Raw genomic sequence first — 24,808 nt, forward strand, 5'->3', positions numbered from 1 at the left:
TGATAGCACTTGCACAAGTGGGGGGATCCCAGTGGGATGATGGATAGCTGATATCAGGTCAGGGTCCAATTGGGCACACAGCTCTGTGATTGTGGCCCTGTCCAGTCTATAGGTGAGTATAATGTGCCTGTACTCCAGTGTAGCCAAGTCCACAAGGGGTCTGTACACGGGGGTTCATCTTCTCCTCCCATTAATCCACAGCGGTAGGTATCTAAGGGTCACAAGAGTGAGTAGGCTGTCACAATTTGAACAATGGAACCTCAGCCTCAGTGTTCATGTTGCATTTATGTGATGGGACAGTGGGAATGACAGGTATGTGCAAATCTAGGCAGTGACACAGTAAAGGATAATCTGATGATTGTCCATTACCATGACATGGCGACCGCCTGTCCTGTTAGTAGGGACAGGTGGAAGTGAGGTAACTCTCCTGACAATGGGCGTTGTGGCGGAAGTCAGTTTTGCACCGTCGTGCAATTCATCATTGGCTAATATGGGGCTCTATGGAGTAAAGTGTCCAATGGGGCTCTGCGCCACGTGGACGTGATCACCATTTTCTATCTGATTCCTCACTCGTTTCCTGACCTTTGATCGGAGACCTACACTGCCTGTGCTGCTGTGACCTGGGTCAGGAACCTACCATGGCCCATGTGACCAGGGAAAGGGCCCCAGCCTTCACTTTGGAGGAGTTGGAGCGACTGGTGGATGGGGTTCTTCCCCAGTACAGACAGCTGTATGGGCCTCCAGTTCAAACACGTGGGTACACCTTCGGCACAATGCATGTGGGAAGGATGCATGGAGATGTATGTACAAGCATTGTGTCATGGGGGTGATGTAATGTGGTGGTGTACATGGTGTGCGCCGGCCAATGTGTGTGCCAATGGTGAAGGAAACGGGATTGGTGGGCCATATGTGTGGCAGGCTGGATTGTCTGTATAGCCTCTGCAGGTCAGCACCCATCAAACGAAGGGATTACGGCGTGCCATCACCAAGGATGTTCAGACCCTGGGAGGTCTATGGCAGGTGGAGCACCCACTGTCGGAAACGGTGGGAGGACCTGAGACGCTGGGCATGGAAGACCGCAGGGCCCTGCTTGTGATGGCCTCCCAACGAGGAAGGGTTGCCCGTTGGAACCTGACCCCCCTGATAGCTCCCATACTGGCGGTGGCCTACCCAGAGCTGGATGGGTGCTTGAGGGCATCACAGTAGCCACAAGGGGGTGAGTACAGTGGCCATTATTACAATAATTGGTAGGTGGCATGGGATCCTGGTAATGTGTGCCCCTTAATGCCAGGCCAGATATTGCAGCATGATCCAGCTTCAAGGTAATGGTTGAAAGGGAAAAGAAGGTAGCCTAACTACATTGCATTCCATGTCAGACAGGGCTTATTGGGTCCCAGGAGGCATGCAGTTGGCGGTGTTTGGCCCTCATCTTGCTGTAGCATCTAGCCAAATCAATGGCAGTGCAATGCGTATTGCTCAATCCTGATACCTCTGTGTGACGGTGCTGTGTATGCCAACAGTGGTGTTGGTGCAATAATTGACCCTGTGTTCTCTTTCCCTCTCCCTCCCTTTATCTTCTGTCATCCTTTCTATTTGTGCATTAGCATCATCTGGCAGAGGAGCAGGGACACCACCAAAAGAGGGAGCTGCATCCCACAGGACCCAGGAGGCAGAATCCACTGACGCCGAGGGAACCAGTGGGATGGAGGGCGAGGGGAGCACCATGGTGGAGACAGGAGGTGACAACACAAACTCAGATACCTCATCCGATGGAAGCTCCCTGGTGGTGGCGGACACCTCTGTGACCACCCCAGCTGCAGGTACAGCCCCTGTACCAGCACTGCCCTCCGCATAGCCCCTCAGCGAGTTGCCCGTGCCCACTCACACAAGAGGGTGGGCATCTCCTTCGTCCCAGGTGCCCCAGGCCCTGCCCCAGTCAGCCCCGCTGCCCTGAGTGAGGAGGCTGTTGACCTCCTGAGATCCATCTCTGCAGGGCAGTCAACAATTGTGAATGCCATCCAGGGGCTGGCATCTCAGATGCAGGCATACAATGCATTTCTGGAGGGCATCCACTGTGGATTGGCGGCCCAACAGAGATCGATTCAGGCTCTGGCCTCCTCTCTGATGGCAGCCATTGTCCGTGTCACTGCAGTCCCCCTCCAACCACCAATTCCCAGTCTCCTGAACTCCAACCCATCCCATGCACTCATACTGACGAGCATGCACACAAGACAACACACGGGAGTAGCACAGTCAAGCACAGGCACCACACTTCAACAAACAAGCACTCACACAAACACCGGACAGTTGCAGACACAACCACATCCACTGCCTCCACTGTCTTCCCCTCCTCCTCCTCCTCCTTCACCTCCCTCACAGGCACACCCACATTCACATCTGCATGCACTGCTTCAACATCCACCACCAGCATCACCACACCAAGCAGCACACACACCTCACTAGCAGACACCTCCACAACATCCAGGCACACATTCCCTGTGTCCTCTCCAACCCTGTGTGTCCCCCTAAAGCTCACAAATGCAAGCACTCAGACACCCAATAGCCATCCACCTCACATTAGCACACTCCCCATGCACCTGCACCTAAGTCCAGCAGACGTCCTCCTCCAACAACCACTCCCCCAACCTCCACTTCCATCCCACCTCCCTCTTCCTGCCCGACCGTCCCTAAAAAGCTTTTCCTTGCCCAACCTGACCTCTTCCCTCCCCAGCCCCCCCGTACTGCCTGTAAGAGCAGGGTCACAATGACCTAGCCCAGCACCTCAGCCAAACAGTCCATGCAGACAGTGGAGGCACCTCCTAGTGATGGAGGCAAGACAGTTTATGGTTCTCACTCTACCAGCCAGGAAGGGTAAGGATCCCACTGCCATGAAGGTGAAGAAGCCCTCGACTCCTGCCATGAAGGTGAAGAAACCCTCGACTCCTGCCATGAAGGGGGAGGAGCCCACACCTCCTGCCATGAAGGTGAAGAAGCCCTCAACATCTGCCATGAAGGGGAAGAAGCCCTTGACTCCAGCAGAGGCTGCCAAGGAGGTACCTTCACCTGCTGACACAGTGCAGCCCTCACCTCAGCAGAGGCTGGCAGGATGACACCACCACCACTAGTGGTCACGGAGCCCTCACCTCCAGCTCAGACATTACAGCCCACTCCTCCTGCAGAGGCTGCACCTTCACTCGCTGACACAGTGCAGCCCTTACCTCCAGCAGAGGTTGCCCAGGAGGCACCTTCACCTGCTGACATAGTGCAGCTCTCACCTCCAGATGAGACAGTGCAGCCCTCACCTCCAGATGTCCTGGCATGAAGCATGCAAAACTTTGATTGCAAATTTGGCTTGTTATCTGAAGGGTATACCTATGCCTTTGATTCACACAGTGTTCCAATTGCTCTCAAATGGGAGTTACGTGATGCCGAGTGATCAAGGCTACTGTAATATGAGACTCAGCAATGCTAATGTGATTTTGGTCTCTAAATTGTGACTTGTTGCAGAAACATACTCCTCCCTCCCTAACGCAGATACAAGTAGCAGACATATGGCCTCATATCGCTAGTTATGATGTAAATTTTGACAAGCTGAGCAGACAGAAGGCTCTTTTGTTTAAAAAACACCTGGGGCTCATGCATGTCCGCAAAACGTATGACCTCCAAGTGGCAAGGTAGTCTACAGAGATACAGTCCCTTTTTAATGCCAACTTTCCTAAACATTTCGGTGAATTGATCAGTCACATTTTAATGGATCTAACACCATTGGAATTGTACACTTTTTTAAGGATGTTGGTTCTGAATTCATTAGCACTTTCCAGGTGGTCTTTGGAGTTATACCTTCAGCCATCCATTCACTCTTTTTGAGGGTTTTTGAGGAAGCCCAATAACGTTGGCATTAAATGGTGGGATTCTGCTGTTGCCATTTTTTATCTGCAATGGCTGCCCCATCTCAACAACGAGAAATGATGGTGCTCTCACCCGTCATCTTGTGTTGTGATCTTATGATGCAGTACATTGGAGCATCACTCATGGAGGAATTGGACATGAACTGGTCACTGTCATTCCGACTGGTCCTAAATTGCATGCAGCCTATCAATCACTGTTTGTGGTGCCCCTTCGAATATGCACCAGAAGTGTGTCTTTCTTTGCAACACATACCTTCTTTGAACGCAGATCTGATGATGTTCTCAATGTGGCTTCATTACCTGATATGCCCACTGAGATTGTAGTTATTGTGGGATACCTTGTATGAGCCGCTCTTCATGGATTTACCAGCTCCTGATGCTTTATCACCTGGCACTACATAAAATGCTGCCTCCTCAGCCGGATCTGTGGCTGAGGCAATTTAACATGTGTTCATCTTTTATCTGATACGCTGGTCAGTTTATCGCCCGCCGAAGTGGGATCTTTCCTGGGTTCTGTCACTCTTGATGACATTGGAGATTTCCTGCGGGACCACGGTTAATGTAAAGTTTGACATTTTGCTTTTTTTTTTAAATGAGCTTTTTATTCAAATTCTAAAATTGCCCCTTTTAATTTGTCTGGCCTTCAGCTTGCCCTGCTTGTCATCTTGGACATTTTATCTCTTTAATGTCTATGTTTATCTTGTTTTTACATAGTACTAGTTTTTCGCATAGGTTGTTTTAGGTTTGGACCTTGTACTCTTGTTCCAACAGTGCAGAGAGTGTTGTGGGTTCAACTTAGCATTTTATCTGGGCCCACTTGTTTTCGCTCCAGGCCTGCAGCCTGTGCCCTTTTGCCTAGTTACACATTTTATTGTATTCATTAATTTTCTTACATATGTTTCAGCATGGCTTGCTCTTAGCAGGGATATTTTTATTTTCTAATCAACTTCTTTTCTGCAAAAACATTGTTGTCATTTCTTTGCACAACATTTCATCCTGTGCCTCTGCCCAAAGCTCTACATAATAGTTTACTTAGTATTGCCAGCCCAAGAGTATGGAGACTACAATGCCAACCTTGTAAAACCTAGACATAGTATCACAACAGGCCTGTTCTTCTAACACAACATGTTTTGTTATAAAAACACCACACAGACCTTGGAAGGTAAGAGGTGATTCCATCCAGAGCCATTGCATGCTGTCTGTCATCTTTTCAACACCTACACCGATTTTGTCTTCCAGCCAATCAGGAGTATTGGCAGCAGAATAACAGACAGTCTCCTGCAACACTGGTATGGGGTCGGTATTCCTCCTTTAGACTGGGATGGGTAGTCGGACTACACAACAACAGGCTCTCAGTTGTAGAGATAAGGGCGTAGGTAGAAATCACTATATTCATTCTCATTCCAGGATGTTTCATATTTTTCACGCTAATGACCACAATCATCTCTATGCTATGTTTCATGCTCCTCATAATCACAGCTCGTATTTTAAATACGAGGATGCAGTTACTTCAGTCAAATAGATAGTAAATTTCTCTGCATCCTTTTATTCACCTTCATATGTATGAGACCTTGTGGACATGAGAGAAAGGGCCGTGATCTGTTGACCACGACTTCCCTGAGGAGTCTGAGTGTTATGTCTCTAAGCTGTCAGAAATAATCTTCACACTCTAGTTGTTGATGAGGTGCTGCTAGATTGCCAACACAGTCAGGAAGACAGCTCCCATTTGCTTCAAGACTGACTCAGTCACTCACACTCTGTGGTGCTACCACCCTAAATATAGCAGTCTTACCACCATGGTAAGAGACCTATGACAATTTTGTTGGAATAGGAGCTGTTGAATTTAAAGCCTTTCCTGTGAAGCAGTTTCATGTAAATGACTACAGAGCTGGTACTGCAGATAGGAAACCAGGGGGTTAAAGATATGAGGAGAGGTATGGGTTTTTAGTCATTTTAGAAGAATATATTTTTAAAGGGGCTAAAATAGTTAAAGAGAAATATACTTACCTGAGTCCAGCATAGTCTTTTCACATCTTTTTTACTCAGGCTGCCTTTTTAAGTAAAATACATTCTTATTTTAAAACGCATTGGCAACTGTCTTAGACTATGCAATTTTCACAGACTCATTTACTTCAGGACCTTGGAGGAGCAGAGATATAAAACATTTTCTTGTACATATTCAACCATCTGTACAGGACAGCTGTCTTCTGACAGCAGCATGTTTCCTAATGCAAGCACATTGTGTGAGCTAGGAGAACTGTGATATTCACATGCAGCTGTTAAAGTTAGAATGTATAGTGTTATGTATTTGTATTGCTTGATAAAGCCTGTTTCACGATAGATATCGACTGGCCATGATGCAATCAAGAAGCTGCATTTTTGCTAGTGTGGCGATGTCACATTTATGACGTGAATTAGGCAATAGCTATGGTCTAGACTGGCTGTGAAGTAAATGCATAGGTTATAATCCACCTTCTGCAATACCAAATTCATCTGTAAAATAACGAAGGTTAACGCTGTCACACGGTAATTCGAGTACATCACCTACTGTAATGATGAAGGTCTATGCTACTCAAGCAGTGAATTTGTGGTTATAATACACCCAATCTTTGCTGCTCATGCACTCCTTGGTATTCTATCACTCACATCTAGAAAGAAATGATTACGGTTTTTCGTCTCATGCAATAATCCATTAGCTTTTAATTTATCTGTCACAAGAAATAAGGCATCCTTAGTTCAAAGGATATACTTTGCACGTTGGATAGGCATGTAAGCATGCAATGAAGTGATTTTGTGAGTTCTCATACACATGTAGCAATAACAAAAGTCTGATTAAGTATTATTACATTTCAATCATTCGCATGTTCTGTCACGACTTCAGTGCACCAAATAGCAAAAACAATGCGATGCAAATATCTTGAAGCAGAGGGTAATTTAAAATCTTCCTTTGCCCTGTCCCAGAGACATCACACAATGAAATACTACTCACACACATGCTATATGTTCAGAGTATGCAATGGTCAATGCAACTGCAGCCAGAAAGAATCAAAGGCCATTTGTACAAGGCATCCAAACGGTGATTTGCAAATTGGGATGTTTTGTGAATCTGATAGAGCGTTACGGACCTAATAAATTACCTGTATCTGAACGCTCTTGGGTCGATGAATCTTTTGACCAAGTGGGGCTCTCCTCACCCGAGAGTAATCAATTTAATCAAATCAATAATCAATAACGAACATAAGCAATGCCTTGATCAACATAACACTTCACAATTAATCCAGAATACATTTCGACGAAACCATGACCTTTCGGTCATGAATAACCACACCAGTTTATTGCAAAGTTAGTGAATTTATTTCCCTATATTAACAAAGCTAGCACAATATAAACATGTCTCAACACCAAATGATATATGTAGATGAACATTAATAGCTGTCCATAACGACGAAACAGATGCAATCTATGCAGCATTTGAATAATAATGCCTTCGATAATAGCAATGCAAACCACTAAAACTATAATCTGTAATGAGCTAATAGCATACATTGGTCAGCATAACAAGGTCTCAAATTGCATCGTGCGACAGATGAATCCTCATCTATCCTCAAATTAGCATCGGCATGTGGGACTTCATGCAAAAACAATTTAGCAACATTAATTTAGAAAACTCCTAACTAGGGCTCTTATCAAAAATCAGCAGTTGGTTACCTAAAAAGAACACAATGCAATTGTACAATTTCCTTTCATATTTACCAAATCCAATCAGCATTCAAGGAAGTCTTCGTCTCACAGGTACCGGTTTCAATCAGCATGGGACGGGGCAAAGGGGCAGGGTGGACGGGGCAATTGCCTCTCAGCGGCAAAAGGACAAAACTATTACTTCATGCAAAGGGACGAATCAAAGTTAAAGTCTCTAGGGCGAGAATTTCTTAAAGTCTCTTTCTCTCGATTAGAGAAAGCATCAAAGTCTCTTTCAAAATGGCGTCGCAGCAAGGTGGGCCATAATAGCTGCAAAGTCCTGCAAATGGCTGTAATGGCTGTAATGGCTACTTTCTTCTCGTGCACCTGGTTTAAATAGACAACAGTTCAAATCCAGTAGGGTCTTCCATTGGAGGGTTCATAGGTTGGCTTCAAATTGTCCAATCAAAAACTACAGTTCACAAGCTTCTACCTAAGCATACATTATCCTTGGAGTCGGGAACGTAAGTTGCAACATATTTTACCAATTAACTCACTTTCAGAGCGTCCATTGTCTGCACCTGCAGATTGACCTTGGCGCAAAGAAGAAGATGCCAGGCTGGCACGAAACCTTAAAGATAAGCATGTGAACGATCCCACTGGAAAAGTACAGCTTCAAGCAAGAATACACTTTTATTAGCACGTTGGAAAAAAAATACGAGCATCTAAACCGTGAGACAGGCAACTAGGCCAAAGCCTCCACTAAAGTTATGCTAAGCTAAAACATTTCTAACAAGCAAATCATGGCACACGTTTACGATTATGTCAAACTCGTACAATTCTAATACATCACGTTATATAAAGCACGCTTATAAATGTTGGCAAACTACTCTGAGGGCACATTTGTCCCCGTACAATCTTTATTAGTTCGATTAAAGTCACACTTGATTATTGCAATACTACGTTTAAGCGCTAATAAATGTAAAACCTTCGTTTCAGCGTCATCAAATCACAGTTTGGGAATTGTTATTTGGTATTTACAATAATACCTGCATTTGTTTGGGAGTCGTTATTCATTCAGTAAGCTATTAAGATAAGTGCATTTTGTGATTCTCTTAATTGTGAATCAGTTCAGAAACAGCGAACATCACTTTTGGCATTGCTGATGACACCACAACCATGAAGTATGGCTCATTTGAAAACTGGAGAGTATGCATGTTGGAGATTGAGATCAGTATCCAACTCAAATCTTCCTGAGTTTTTGGCATTCACTCTCCAAAAATAAAGGAATGCTTAGAAAGGACAGTGAGTAAGAGGCATGGACAGAAAAAGAAGGGTTACATTTTCTGAAAAAAGACTTTGAATTTTGACAGAGGAGTGTGTTGGGCACCGTGATTAACTGCTTGACAACTCACCACTTACAGTGCCTGAATCACAAAAGAAAAAAATTGAAAGCAATGCCTGAAAATCAACTCTGTTGGAGTGACACGGAGCTCCATCCAAGAAATATGAAAGAGATGATATGATCTCAAAACTAGGACCAAAGCGAAGGTGGCAAGCCACTTACGTGAAGCAAGAGCTAGTTTATGCTTGGAATAACATGAGTCAAAGACATAGGGAGTTCTATTACTCAGTCTATATGATGGCTTAAGTCAGTCAATAAATCGACTTGCACGTGCCACACCCACACTGTCATGCCCCCATGCGAGTTTACACGTTTAATTAACTAGGGCACTACAGCAGAGACGTCGCTAGAGGCCTTATTCAAATAACAAATGCTGTGGAAACGATACAAACATCACAATTTGCAAGTGACAGCCACGTAGTAGTGGCCAAATGTGAGGATCAGTCCAGAGCCGGCAGTATTTCTGCAACAGATAGTATGAATGTTCGTAGAAGCATCTGTTACAGTGGAGGTGGAAAGAGTGTAGGAGCTACAACATCTGTTAGAGGCAGGCAAACACAAGTCTTATAGAGTTGTGTTACAGAAGTTTGTTTTTTGTGTTTGTGCAACACAAATTATATGAATTTTGTTTTACATTAGACACTTTACAAAAGGATCATCTTTACTTACCTTATATACATTACTATGTCTGAAAATAAATAAATATTAAGGTTTACAAACTGCAAAGCATTTTTCTATTTAGCACATATTAAATATTTTGCTTTAAAACTTACCCAGAAAAATAATGATTTGTTACTTTGGCTTGTCTTACTCGCCCTTCTGCTGCTCTTGACTCATCCTGTAGTTGAGTGCTTGCATCTCTTCATTCGTCTCATCAGACTCTGACTCTGAAATTCTTACTTCTACGCCTTTTTTGTGTCACGATATTATGCAGAATCACACATATTGGTATTATTTATTCCCCAAATTCCAAAAATGCTAATCAGTACTATTAATATTCCCTGTATTATTTTTAGTAATATTCCATTCCAAATGCCACCAAGCCAATTTCCCACTGACGCAATTCCCTTTCCAACTTTCTCCCACACTCCTGGTTCTTTCAATTCCTTCAAGTCTGCACTCTCCTTCGTTAAATTTGCAAGCATTGTTTTAATTTTCACACTGTTGTCTGGAATATACGTACAACAGTGACGCGCACCAAGCATTTTGCAAACGCCGCCATCCTTTGCTAAAAGAATGTCTAAGGCAAGCCTGTTTTGAAGAGTCATAGCTCTTTCTGCTGCAAGTTCAGCATCTATCAGGATTATAGCACCTGAAAACTTTGTCAACATGTTATCCACTATAGTAGACAACTTTCTTATTTTGATGTAATTCAACACAACTCCCAATGAAGGAATCATGGCTCCAAATATATCTCCTACCACAGCAGCTGCGGTCTCTCTTTTCTGGATACGATGAGATCCAGACGTCTTTGGAATCACCGATAGGTCATCCAGTTGATAAACCTTTGGGAACACTATACCCAAATAACATCTCCCCCACCATCCCTTTGGAAGACGATAATAGGCATTATGCCCACAAATGTAATATACACCCGGTATGACAGGGTCAAGTCCGTTCAGCATGAATGTCCATTTGGCCTTAAAAATAAACGTATGTTTGCATTCACTCGCTCCTACAAAAATGTTGTCATAATAAGATTCACCCCGATATATACAAAATTTCCCTACATGCCAAGCATCTAAAGCTATTCTGCCTTGTGTTTTTATTGCAGCAAAAGCATAATTATCTACTGAAGTCCTCTTATGTAGCTCTTTTTCTAATTTCGCATTCATTTGTGCCCTTCTATCATCTGTGCGATCTAAAAAACTTATTTCTACTGCTGAGAGGGAGCAGGTAAGGTTCTCCCTATGAGCGTGAGCTGTTTCAAAAGGTAGCATTGGCTCGAAAACTTCCCTCATTATTTTAGCATCCCAATCCTTAGCAATCTGGCTTAGCTGTGTGATTATAGGAACATATGCAAAAGTAACATCATAATTTGAGTAAAAATACTGTATGTTGGTTTGACCATAAAATCTAGAAGTTACTATACTACATGTAATCCCATATGTAAGAGGCATGTGGTGATAAGTCACCCCTTCCGTTACCGATGTCGGTATCTGTGTACACACATAACAATCTTTCGCATCCATAGTCTCAACATATTCTGTTATCAAGCGATAGAAAACATTATACGAAAGCTCCTTCTTATCATGCAAGTGTCTCTCATCTAATTCTAGTCTTTTCAGTGCGGTTAGTTCAGTGACAGCAATAGGAGCAAAAGTGGAAGCATCAATTTTCTCATTCTCACCCTTACCACGCATTCCAAGCACTATTGCCATTATTATTAGTACACATGCAGTTATCAAGCCTATACACGCATATTTACAATATTTCATTCTACTGCTTTGTGTCATGATCTGTATAGAATCAGAGAGCTAGAAGCACCTATAAAAGAAACGATTTAGCAATTCAGTTACAAAGCTGAACGAGCGCAATGTTCACACAGTTTTCTTCAGGAGGCCAAGTCACTTATCGGTTAGCAGCATTTGTCTCAATTCGGCAATAACTCAGTCTCTCCTTTTTTTTTTTTAAAGTTCAATAACTCACTCTCTCAATTTTTTTTTTTTTTTCAGTTAGCAACGTCGTCTCAAATCGGGTTTAAGAGTCAATCAGGTTTTCAAAGTCAAGTTAGCAAATGTCTCATCCGGTTTAGCAATGTCTCAGCTGGTTGTATCACGTTATATTATAGCAAGCAATGTCATTTACCAGCTTTTCAATCAACAGTGTCCATAAAACTTTTCTTTTCTATTGGTATCTCTTCTTCTTCGTTCTCGAGGCTAAGAGATACAAATTCGTCAGTCCAATCGTCATTGACTACATATGCCCATTCTGGACCGGAATATCTCCTGTTTGGTATCCTTTTCCTTTTCAATTTTGCCTCTCTCTTTGATTCTGCCTCACTGGTACTTTCCTCTTTGGTCAAGTCTTTTTCTTCACTTGATGTCGGTACCACGACAGACACTTCCTTTCTTTTCTCTTTCACTCTTGGCCCTTCACTGTCGTTCAACGTTTCTCTCGTTCTTACTTTTACTGGTGATACACTTGGTCTTTTCTTTGCACTGTGTCCACTTGATGGACCTGCGATCTCCCCTGAAGAAGTTTGAACAGTTTCGTTCTGTTTTGCCTTGTCCCCTCCTTCTGGGAAGTCAATCAGGTTTTCCTTTTCTTTTTCTGTACCGTCTGCTTCTGGGAAAGCCCTCCTCTGATCAGGCTCTCCTGCTTCTTCACCTCTTTCGAGCCCTTTATCACAGTTACTTTCGTCAGGCTCTTTGTCACTTTCAGCTGCTTCAGGCTCTTGGTTACCTTCAGCTGCTTCAGGCTCTTTGTTGCCTTCAGCTTCTTCAGGCTCTTTGTCACCTTCAGCTTCTTCGTCGCTCTCTGAGGTTTCTCCTTGGTCTTCCCCAAGTGAATCGGCTGTTTCGTCCTCAGACAATATATCTCTCTCCTCTATTTCTGCCTGTTCGCTTCTAGTTCTGTTTTGCTCTGTCTCCGCACTTGGCACTTTGTTATCAGGTACTGGCAGTTTCAGCGCTTCAACTTCCTCATCTGTGGGACACAACACTTTCTTTGTATGACTGGCGTGAATCCAGTTGGGAACCCCCGCACACTTCACAGCGGTAGTTGTCGTCAGGATCACTTGGAAAGGGCCTTTCCAACGGGGTTCCAGACACGACTTCCTCACGTGCTTCTTTACCACGACCCAGTCACCTGCTTTCAGTGTGTGTCCTGGACCTTGGATCGGTGGCAAGGTGGTTGCTTCCACCTGGTGAGAGAAAGAGCGAACCACGTCAGCCAGACCTTTGCAGTAGTCTAACACCATATCATCTGTAATATTCAAAAGCGCGTTTGCGGGAACTGCAGGAAGTCTCATGGCCCTGCCCATGAGAATTTCGTGCGGGGACAATCCAGTCTTTCTGTCAGGGGTGTTTCTCATTGACATTAACACCAAAGGCAATGCGTCAGGCCACTTCAAATTTGTCGATGCACATATTTTCGCCATTCTTGATTTCAGTGTACCATTCATCTGCTCCACCAGTCCTGATGCTTCTGGGCGATAGCTACAATGCAGTTTTTGCTCAATGTTCAGCGCTGCGCAAAGTAACTTTATCACCTCGTTATTGAAGTGACTTCCCCTATCTGATTCTAAAGAGATCGGGAATCCGAAACGTGGTATTAACTCCCTCAACAATAGTTTTGCAACTGTAAGGCTGTCATTCCTACGTGTGGGGTATGCTTCAATCCAGTGACTAAAAATGCACACAATCACCAACACATACTTCAGACCTCCATGCACAGGCATCTCAATAAAGTCCATCTGCATTCGGCTGAACGGGCCACCGGCCCTACCGATGTGGCTCACGTTCACAACCGTTCCCTTCCCTGGGTTCATCTGCTGACAAATGACACATCGGTGGCAGACTGCTTCTGCAACTTGACGGAATCTGGGGTTAAACCAATCAGTTTTGAACAATCTTATCATGGCATCTCTCCCTAGGTGAGCTTGCCCAGGATAGAACCGCGCTAGCTGCGATAAGAGACAATTTGGTAAGACAAATTTTCACTCATTTGAAACCCATATCTCATCTGGTCTCTTTGTACATTGTGATTTAATCCAGGAAGCCTTTTCATCCTCCCTGACGCTATTCTGTAATGCTTTTAGTTCATCCATTGTATCCACGACCTTCAAGGCAAATGCTTCAGCTGGTTCGAGCTCTGGCTCATTTATCGAATTCCATTCATCCCTGAGCAATATACAGTTCAAGGCACAAAACCTTGCGACTTGATCCGCATATGCATTTCCCAAGGAAACATAGTCCTGTCCTTTTGTATGAGCACTACACTTTACCACTGCAATTTCGGCTGGCATTTGAATGGCGTGTAACAATTCCCTTATTCTCTCCCCGTTTTTCACTGGGGACCCTGAAGAAGTCAGGAAACCTCTCTGTGACCATAGTTGCCCAAAGTCGTGCACAATTCCAAACCCGTACTGACTATCAGTGTAAATGGTAACCTTCATCAATGCAGACAGTTGACATGCTCTTGTAAGGGCTACAAGCTCTGCTACTTGTGCAGAATAGACTCCTTGAAGCCAGGACGCTTCCAAGACACCTGTTACAGTACATACAGCATATCCTGCTTTCAATATTCCCAATGCATCTCTTAAACATGACCCATCAACAAAAACAATTTGGTCATTTTCATCAAGCTTAGTATCCTTGATGTCAGGTTGGGGTTTTGTGCAAAATTCAGTCACCTGAAGGCAGTCATGCTCGACGTCTTCAGCGTTCTCAATTTCAGCATTTTCACCGGGTAGCAAGGTTGCTGGATTCAACGTAGTGCACCTTTTCAGCTGCACATTCGGTGAGCCCAGAATTATTGTTTCATACCTTGTGAGTCTTGCTCCAGTCATGTGTTGCGTTCGGGAGCGGGTCAAAAGTATCTCAACTGAGTGAGGGACCATGACTGTTAATGGGTGTCCCATCACTATTCCTTCACTCTGAGTGAGGCTGATACCAACTGCTGCTACGGCGCGCAAACACCCTGGAAGTGCTGCTGCGACCGGATCCAAAGTAGCTGAAAAATACGCTACTAGTCTGTTTACGCCACCATGGGCTTGGGTCAAAACAGACAAAGAACATGCATCACGTTCATGACAAAACAATGTGAAAGGCTTTGTGTAATCAGGCATACCTAAAGCTGGAGCCCTGCACATGCATTCTTTCAACTCAATGAAAGCATCCATTTCATCTCCTTTCAGCTCAATTTCATCCAATGCATCCTTCTGGGTCAGTTTCAGTAAAGGCTTTGCTAGAGTTGAGAAGTTGGGAATCCACTGGCGACAGTAGCTCACCATTCCCAAAAACTTCCTCACCTCCCTCCTCGTTTTGGGTGGACTCATTTGAAGTACACTTGTTATTCTTTCCTTCATTATTCTCCGTGACCCTTTCTCTATTTGGTGACCCAAGTATTTTACTTTCTTCTGACAGAATTTCAACTTTGAAGGAGACACCTTGTGTCCATTCCTTCCCAAATGGTTCAGTAGAGCAATGGTGTCGGCTGTGCAGCCATTTTCTGTCTTAGAGGCAATCAGTAAGTCATCAATGTACTGTACTAGGATTGACTCGAAGGGCAATTCTAACGCTTCCAGGTCTTTCTTTAGAATCTGATTGAAAATTGACGGTGACTCAGAAAACCCTTGAGGAATTCGACACCAACTGTAAACTCTGTCTAGGAATTTGAAACAAAATAGAAATTGGCTGACCTCATGAAGAGGCACCGAAAAGAATGCCTGTGACAAGTCGATGACTGAGAACCACTCGGCATCGCAAGGGACTTGAAACATTATCACAGCTGGATTCGGTACTACAGGGCAGCATTTGACTATGATGTCATTTATTTTCCTCAAGTCCTGCACAATTCGGACCTTTCCACTCGGCTTTATTAGTCCCATGATTGGTGAATTACATGGACTGCTTAACACTTCTTTCAGTACTCCCTGCTTTACAAACTCGTCAATGAGTTGGGCGACTTTCATGAGGGTGTCTTGTGCCATGTGGTATTGTGGGGTCTGTGGAAAAGTTACATTGGGTTTTACTGTCACTTTCACTGGTTCCACTCCTTTCACCAATCCCACCTCTTTTCCTGTCATATCCCACACTTCTTTTCCGACTGTTTCCCGTAATTCAGCTGGAATATCTTCTTCAGTTATCATCGGAAGAAGGTTTATCAGAGGATATTTTTCATCGACAATTTCCATCTCATCCCCTTCTACACTGTCCTCTTCTTCCCCATCACTGCTCGTCTGAATTCTAATTCCATCGTACGAACACATAATCGAACATCCCAATTTGCACAATAGGTCTCTCCCTAACAGTGCTATCGGGCTTGAGTCACATACCACAAAATTATGTACCCCTTGATAGTTACCAATCCTGACTGGTACTGGATCTGTGATTGGGTTTGTCAGGTATCTGTTTGCTACTCCCACTACCTGAACTGTTCTCCCTGAGAGGGGCAAATTTGGTACGTCAATGCTCCTAACAGTCGAACGTGTGGCTCCTGTGTCAACCAAGAATGAAACACGATGACCCATAACTCTTCCCTCCACATACGGACCCTTTTGATCAACTTCCAAGGATGCTGCAAGCACACAATTTCCCTCCTCATCTGAACTTTCACTCTCCCATACATCGTTTATTCCATTCTCACTGTGTAATGGGAACTGTTGCACTGTGCCATTTGTACTCATCACCTGATTCGAGACCTGTGGAGGAACCATCACTTGCTGCTGACCCATTGGTGCCAAAGGTATTTGCATTTGCTGATTAGGTACCATTGGTAACTGCTGTTGCATTGGCTGCATTTGCGTCATCTGCATACGGGGCATCTGCATCTGCTGCGGCTGCATGGGCTGTAATCCCTGCAGCTGATTTATGGTCTGAAAATTTGGGTTTGGACCTCTCATTTTCGGTCCCCTCATTGTCTAGAATGCATTGACATAATTGTTTTGCTGACCAACACCTGTACCTTCCTGCACCATCATCGGGCACTCGCGTTTCCAATGTCCGACGATCCCGCACACGTGACACGGCATCACCTTTTTCATTGCCTGCACACCATTCGGAATCACAACAGTGTTCAAATCCGGACCATTACTCCCAAAACCTCCTCTGCCTCTGCCTCTCGCCTGTGGCTGAAACACCATATTTCCCTGCGGTTGCAGCTGCAGCTGCGGTACCTGCTGTTGGAACCCTTGCAACCCTTGCAACCCTGTCTGAGCTGCTTTAAGTTGCATCACCATCACTTTCTCTTTCAACCTTTTCTGTTTCACCTCAATTTCGTCGCTACAGTATTTCGCATAATTCAACACCTCATCAATCGGTTTCGACTGCCAACAAATCAAATGCGTCTTTATCATCTGACTTATCTCTGGTCTCAACCCTTCCACAAATCTAAACACAAAATGAAGCATGTCCTTCGCCTCTATTGTTTCCGTGCCACTGTAGTTCTTGAACGCCTTCAACAACCTCTCATAGTAACCCTGAATTGACTCTTTAGCCTCTTGGGCAGTCCGATCAATCTTCTGCCAATCCACATTCTTCGCGGCCACCTTCGTCTTCAAATGCTCAATCACCTTATAGTACAAGCTCATCACCATAGGTGATGGTGCACCCGAATCCCTGTCTCTCTCCGGTTCACTTGTCGGCCAACCTACAGCCCTTTTGCATTCTTCCCACAAATCTGCCGGAACCACAATCTCAAAGAGGGTGTTCAGGTCTTCCCAAAGACATTTTGCAAGCTTCACAAACCTATCAGTTTGTTGATACCATTCAATCGGTTTCTCTCTCAGTTTGGGAAAATCATCCGTAAAAGACTGAATGTCGCTTCTGTGCCACGGCACATGTATTAATTTTCCCCCTGCTGTCTCCCTCATTGGTAACATGGCTATTGCATCACTACTCTGTGGTCTTTTCTCGTTGTACTCTGGGACACTGTCTTTCTTCTTCTCCTTTTTCTTTGCCCACCTGCTCTCCCATTTGTCTAGGCACCTCCACACTTGTGCACTCTGCAGCAATTCTCTAAGGTGCGTTTTCATGCCTGCTGACCTCATGTGTTCAAAGTCTGTGGTCCCAAAATCCAATCTATAGCTCCTGCTCAAGTGTTTTGTCTTGTCTATCTCAACCCCGTTTTTGTCAGCTATTTCTTGCAACCTTCTGTGTACCTTGTTCACTTCTCTCGTAATCCTGGGACATAGATACCTCAGCTCTTCTTCCGAGTAGGACTCTAACCTATTCACACCCATAGTCCCTTCTACCAATTCTTCTGCTTCCATGTTCAACCTTACCCTATTCAGGTAGTCTTCTCCCTTCCCACTGGCTGAGCTTTGTGTGGAATTTAGACTGTTGAACCACTGTGTTAGCTGTTGCGCATTCAACCCCATCAGTGTAGCATTCACATCGACTGTCATTGATGGTTGCGGCAACTTTTCAGTGTGCGATGATAGCGGTATCATCAGTGGGGGACTCGACCTCACCACTGTTGACTGAGCACATATGGGACTAAACTCCATCAGGGACCCAGATCCAGTTGGCTGAGTCACTATCGGAGTTGTCTCTGGAGTGTTTTCTATGCACCTCCTTTCTATCCCACTCTGCACCACTAATCCTTGACCGCTCATGCCTGAGTTAGGCTGACTGTACAAAGGTACCGGTGGACCTACAGTAATGGGTAGGGATATCGCATCTGGGTTCTGTCCATTCCCCATGCTCTGAGGCATGTTCATTCCCACACTATGGGTCATCATTGCCGGCCTGCCCATCTGACTCCCCGTCATCTGAGCATGTGTGATTCCCCCCTGCATCTGCTTTTGAGGCATCAAAAACTGGGTTGATTCAGCTTGTGCCAATGTTGGGCTGTGACCATTCTGTACTCCCATTACGGTTGGATCTAGAATCATTCCCGTACCGTTGTCACTGCTGTAGTACCTTGGGACCTGCGGCTGATAATTTTCTGCTGGTTTCAATATAGGCACATCTGGATATATTCTCCTAACCTGCGGTATCTGCGGGGTGAACAGTAAACTCAGGTCCTTATATCCTGATGGCGTTTCTGAATTCAGAGTTTCATCATTCTGTACCGGTGCCGGAGGGGCAGAACTGGTACTTGGACCTTGTCCACTCTCTGCATAAGGTGGTGGACGGTCATTCAGTAATTGCATGATGAACTCCTCATCCTCTAACTCGTCTTCCTCTCTATCTTTGGAACACCTCCTGTCTGTCTTACAAGTAGCTTTCTTACCTGTCGCCTCTTCTTCCTTTGCAATTGCGGGAAACAATTTTATCCCCTGCAATATATCTGACCTCCACACCTTCTGTGCATTATCCCACCTAGCGTCCGCTAGTGTCTTTTCTACCTTCCTTATCCTGGTCTCGAACTTCTTCTGCTGTTGCTGTCTGGCCATTAGTTCCCAAATCGCTAGAGCCTCAAACTGTGCTGGCCTCGGAGGTACCTTCATGTCGTACATCGCGAATCTCAAATTCTCTAGGATCCTTATATTGAATGTCTCATGGATCGGGAACGCTACGCTCCCATGTTTCTCTGTCAGCTTGTGCCATTGCTTTAGCCAAAGGCACGGAGCTACCCCCTTTTCCTCCATAACAATGTAAGCTGGTGTACCTTCGGGTGGCGTCTCCTCTCCTACGCTCGCTTTAATGTAAGGCTCCCCCTTCATCGCACTCTTTAATGCTTTCAAAAATGTCATTTTCTCGACTTTTGTTTCACCAAATTTGTAATCAATAAGTGACTTTAATTCCCGGAATACTCTTCGCTTGCCTTTCCCCTTCCAATCGAGCCCCACGGACTGCGTCCAATCCGTGCACGACCCTTCTCTGCAACCAACCTATCCCAGCGCGGCTCCTAGTGACGTCACACTCACACACACTGCGGCTGACAAAGCCTTGCGGCTTATCCTCCTTCACTCAGCTCCTCTCGTAACAACTTCTAGCATGTATCGCGAGCAACCAAAATAATAATAAAACAGATCTGTCGGTTTACTACAGGAAGGGTAACACAATCGCTTCAGGACCTTAGGGATTTTTCACTAGCCTCGGCAGTTATTCCATCTTTCTCGGTCCCCACTTTCGCAAGCAAATCTGACCCGCAGATTCTGCTCTCAACTTGTCAATGATCTATTCTAGTGCACTTAGAATTTGTCAAAGCCCGAAGTCGAAGTTTCTTTCACTCCCTTAACACACGTACCGACTCGTTGACCACGCCCGGTCAACCTACTAAACCGACCAGACCACAACATAAAACAAGTGTCTCATACACTTTTCAACATACTCCGGAGTCTCTTGACCTCGCAGGGCCCGTCTCAACAACAACAACCACGTGGACCTTTTTCCTGCACAAAGCGCCACATACACATGAAGTTCGACGACTTCCCTACTCTCACACTCGGAGTCGCACCTCCGCTATTTTCTATGAAGTTCGACGACTTCTCTACTCCTACACCCGGAGTCGCACCTCCGCTATTCTCTAAAATCCTCGCAACCTTTTCAAACAATCTGCGGCAATAAGCTGTGCAAGCGCAAAATCCTAACTTCACTCATACCATCACTAGTACCGCCAACGCCGATTCCACACCTCCATTCTCTCCATTCGCAAGCTCCGAGATCCCGGGAAAGTCGCGGGGGACTTAGCCCATCATCATTCTCTCAATCTGTTTTACCCAAGAAAAAATCTTATTCAACTTCTCGAGTGGGGTCCCAAAGGGTGAACCCGTTAATTCAACACCATGTACTTTAAGAGTGAGGGGTCCCAAAGGGCGTAACCCGTTAATTCAACACCATGTAGTTTAAGAGTGAGGGGTCCCAAAGGGCGTAACCATCCTCTGCTACCATCTACTGATAGAGCGTTACGGACCTAATAAATTACCTGTATCTGAACGCTCTTGGGTCGATGAATCTTTTGACAAAGTGGGGCTCTCCTCACCCGAGAGTAATCAATTTAATCAAATCAATAATCAATAACGAACATAAGCAATGCCTTGATCAACATAACACTTCACAATTAATCCAGAATACATTTCGACGAAACCATGACCTTTCGGTCATGAATAACCACACCAGTTTATTGCAAAGTTAGTGAATTTATTTCCCTATATTAACAAAGCTAGCACAATATAAACATGTCTCAACACCAAATGATATATGTAGATGAACATTAATAGCTGTCCATAACGACGAAACAGATGCAATCTATGCAGCATTTGAATAATAATGCCTTCGATAATAGCAATGCAAACCACTAAAACTATAATCTGTAATGAGCTAATAGCATACATTGGTCAGCATAACAAGGTCTCAAATTGCATAGTGCGACAGATGAACCCTCATCTATCCTCAAATTAGCATCGGCATGTGGGACTTCATGCAAAAACAATTTAGCAACATTAATTTAGAAGACTCCTAACTAGGGCTCTTATCAAAAATCAGCAGTTGGTTACCTAAAAAGAACACAATGCAATTGTACAATTTCCTTTCATATTTACCAAATCCAATCAGCATTCAAGGAAGTCTTCGTCTCACAGGTACCGGTTTCAATCAGCATGGGACGGGGCAAAGGGGCAGGGTGGACGGGGCAATTGCCTCTCAGCGGCAAAAGGACAAAACTATTACTTCATGCAAAGGGACGAATCAAAGTTAAAGTCTCTAGGGCGAGAATTTCTTAAAGTCTCTTTCTCTCGATTAGAGAAAGCATCAAAGTCTCTTTCAAAATGGCATCGCAGCAAGGTGGGCCATAATAGCTGCAAAGTCCTGCAAATGGCTGTAATGGCTGTAATGGCTACTTTCTTCTCGTGCACCTGGTTTAAATAGACAACAGTTCAAATCCAGTAGGGTCTTCCATTGGAGGGTTCATAGGTTGGCTTCAAATTGTCCAATCAAAAACTACAGTTCACAAGCTTCTACCTAAGCATACATTATCCTTGGAGTCGGGAACGTAAGTTGCAACATATTTTACCAATTAACTCACTTTCAGAGCGTCCATTGTCTGCACCTGCAGATTGACCTTGGAGCAAAGAAGAAGATGCCAGGCTGGCACGAAACCTTAAAGATAAGCATGTGAACGATCCCACTGGAAAAGTACAGCTTCAAGCAAGAATACACTTTTATTAGCACGTTGGAAAAAAAATACGAGCATCTAAACCGTGAGACAGGCAACTAGGCCAAAGCCTCCACTAAAGTTATGCTAAGCTAAAACATTTCTAACAAGCAAATCATGGCACACGTTTACGATTATGTCAAACTCGTACAATTCTAATACATCACGTTATATAAAGCACGCTTATAAATGTTGGCAAACTACTCTGAGGGCACATTTGTCCCCGTACAATCTTTATTAGTTCGATTAAAGTCACACTTGATTATTGCAATACTACGTTTAAGCGCTAATAAATGTAAAACCTTCGTTTCAGCGTCATCAAATCACAGTTTGGGAATTGTTATTTGGTATTTACAATAATACCTGCATTTGTTTGGGAGTCGTTATTCATTCAGTAAGCTATTAAGATAAGTGCATTTTGTGATTCTCTTAATTGTGAATCAGTTCAGAAACAGCGAACATCACTTTTGGCATTGCTGATGACACCACAACCATGAAGTATGGCTCATTTGAAAACTGGAGAGTATGCATGTTGGAGATTGAGATCAGTATCCAACTCAAATCTTCCTGAGTTTTTGGCATTCACTCTCCAAAAATAAAGGAATGCTTAGAAAGGACAGTGAGTAAGAGGCATGGACAGAAAAAGAAGGGTTACATTTTCTGAAAAAGGACTTTGAATTTTGACAGAGGAGTGTGTTGGGCACCGTGATTAACTGCTTGACAACTCACCACTTACAGTGCCTGAATCACAAAAGAAAAAAATTGAAAGCAATGCCTGAAAATCAACTCTGTTGGAGTGACACGGAGCTCCATCCAAGAAATATGAAAGAGATGATATGATCTCAAAACTAGGACCAAAGCGAAGGTGGCAAGCCACTTACGTGAAGCAAGAGCTAGTTTATGCTTGGAATAACATGAGTCAAAGACATAGGGAGTTCTATTACTCAGTCTATATGATGGCTTAAGTCAGTCAATAAATCGACTTGCACGTGCCACACCCACACTGTCATGCCCCCATGCGAGTTTACACGTTTAATTAACTAGGGCACTACAGCAGAGACGTCGCTAGAGGCCTTATTCAAATAACAAATGCTGTGGAAACGATACAAACATCACAATTTGCAAGTGACAGCCACGTAGTAGTGGCCAAATGTGAGGATCAGTCCAGAGCCGGCAGTATTTCTGCAACAGATAGTATGAATGTTCGTAGAAGCATCTGTTACAGTGGAGGTGGAAAGAGTGTAGGAGCTACAACATCTGTTAGAGGCAGGCAAACACAAGTCTTATAGAGTTGTGTTACAGAAGTTTGTTTTTTGTGTTTGTGCAACACAAATTATATGAATTTTGTTTTACATTAGACACTTTACAAAAGGATCATCTTTACTTACCTTATATACATTACTATGTCTGAAAATAAATAAATATTAAGGTTTACAAACTGCAAAGCATTTTTCTATTTAGCACATATTAAATATTTGGCTTTAAAACGTACCCAGAAAAATAATGATTTGTTACTTTGGCTTGTCTTACTCGCCCTTCTGCTGCTCTTGACTCATCCTGTAGTTGAGTGCTTGCATCTCTTCATTCGTCTCATCAGACTCTGACTCTGAAATTCTTACTTCTACGCCTTTTTTGTGTCACGATATTATGCAGAATCACACATATTGGTATTATTTGCACCAGAATTACAATGAATATTGGAGGGCACAACAACTCTTATGTAAACATCTGAATAAACGGCCAGATGTAGCAAACTTTTTGCACGTTGCAAACAGCGAATTTCGCTGTTTGCGACGTGCAAAAAGCACATCGCGATACCCAATCCCACTTTTGCGAGTCGGTAACATGGTTACCAACTCGCAAAACAGGACTTTGAGTCGCAATTAGGAAGGGGTGTTCCCCTTCCTAATTGCGAGTCGCAGCGCAATGCTGCATTGCTTTGTGACTGCGAACGCGGTCGCAAAGCAATTGCAGTTACCACCAGTGTCACACTGGTGGTAACCCATTCGCAAAAGGGAAGGGGTCTCCATGGGACCCCTTCCCCTTTGTGAATGGCATGGAAAAAATCAAATGTTTCATTTTTTTGTTTTGTAATGCAAAACGGGCTGCATTACAAAAAAAACTGCTTTATTTAAAAGCAGTCTCAGACATGGTGGTCTGCTGTCTCCAGCAGGTCACCATCCCTGTTAGTGCTGCGAGCCTCAAGGGGGTCGCAATTTGCGATCCACCTCATTAATATTAATGTAGTGGGCCTTTGAGACCCCCTTGCGAGTCGCAGATGGTGTCAGGGACACCATCCTGCATACTGAATTGCGACTCTCTCTGACTCGCAATTTGCGTGTCGCAATTCAGGAATTACGTACATCTGGCCCAAACTTTTGAAAAGCCCAAAGGAGTATTAAATTACAGCTCTTGTTCTTCTGTGAGTAACATTGTATCAACACTCACTTCTTATAGAAGTGGACAAATAACTATTCACTATTAACTGACCATATGTGCACACACACCTAGCTGTGTCATCAACAGTTAATACAGATCATTGCACCTTCGTCCACACAGAATGGGGCTCACACTGGGCCACTTAGTACATGCTTCATTGTGTACACAGTTAGAGCGATACATAAAGATGGACACATTCAGAGGCACAATATGCTCTCTTTGGGCAGGTCACTCACACTGCACCACAACACTACACAAAAACACATGTCTTACCATCTCGGGCACAGGAAACAACACACCAATATCCCATAAACAAATACAACTCACACACTCTCATTGGACACAAGGCATGAAATGTCGTCACATCCAACACACATATGTATGGATGTGGCTTGGAACTCAAACAACACTTCCATTAAACAGCCCTGTAATGGACACACACATCACACACATTACAGCACAACAGAAGGACAATGGCATGCATGATAGACAGAGACATAAATGCCCCAAACTCACTATGCAAACCATACCTGCACAATAGGTTGGGGCCATCAGGAGTACTCTGGGAAGGAGGCAGCACTGGGACACATATCACTATGCACATGCCCCTCAA

This window comes from Pleurodeles waltl, chromosome 1_2, assembly GCF_031143425.1.
Source record: "Pleurodeles waltl isolate 20211129_DDA chromosome 1_2, aPleWal1.hap1.20221129, whole genome shotgun sequence".
NCBI classification, from domain to species: Eukaryota; Metazoa; Chordata; class Amphibia; order Caudata; family Salamandridae; genus Pleurodeles; species Pleurodeles waltl.